General features: G+C 32.8%; 1 protein-coding gene across 2 annotated transcripts in view; it reads right to left on the bottom strand.

Moving 5' to 3' along the window:
• Positions 1–539, bottom strand: part of LOC119644584 — a 15,260-nt gene that overhangs the window by 2,349 nt on the left and 12,372 nt on the right. The gene's annotated exons all lie outside the window — the stretch shown is intronic.

Here is a 539-nt window from a genome sequence, read left to right as displayed (position 1 = left end):
ATTGAACCCCGGTCTCCCGCGTGACAGGCGGGGATACTAACCACTATACTATCGAGGATACGGTAGCCATAGTGACAATAGTTGAATATTAAATGATAGCAAATATTTTATAAAAATTATCTTCCACATGCAAATCGTATATAATATATTACGACAAGCATTTGTTAATTAATGGCTATAAATATCCATATTTAATATACAAATCATCAATTAAAAAGTAGAAAATGTTGTTCAGAAATTGTAGCCATCACACTTACTATTCCAGCCAACATTATGAAAAAATAAGGGATGGCCATTCCTCGTTGGGCACGTCAGCGGAGGACTGGAATCCCGGTCTCCCCCGTGACAGATAAAGTCCTTAATCGCTACACTGTCCAAAGCTTTTATGACAATGTATTTATATTTATTAACTGCTATCAATGTCATTTAAAATCCAATCACAAATTATTTCATAAAATCATTTTGCATACATATAAACAATAAGTTTGCAAACAAAAGCCTAATATCATTGTAAAAGCTTCCGTTTTTTTTTTTTTTTT

Source organism: Glossina fuscipes, unplaced genomic scaffold, assembly GCF_014805625.2.
Source record: "Glossina fuscipes isolate IAEA_lab_2018 unplaced genomic scaffold, Yale_Gfus_2 0, whole genome shotgun sequence".
NCBI classification, from domain to species: domain Eukaryota; kingdom Metazoa; phylum Arthropoda; class Insecta; order Diptera; family Glossinidae; genus Glossina; species Glossina fuscipes.
Note: the sequence above shows the minus strand (reverse complement) of the source record. Positions and strands in the feature narration are given on the sequence as shown.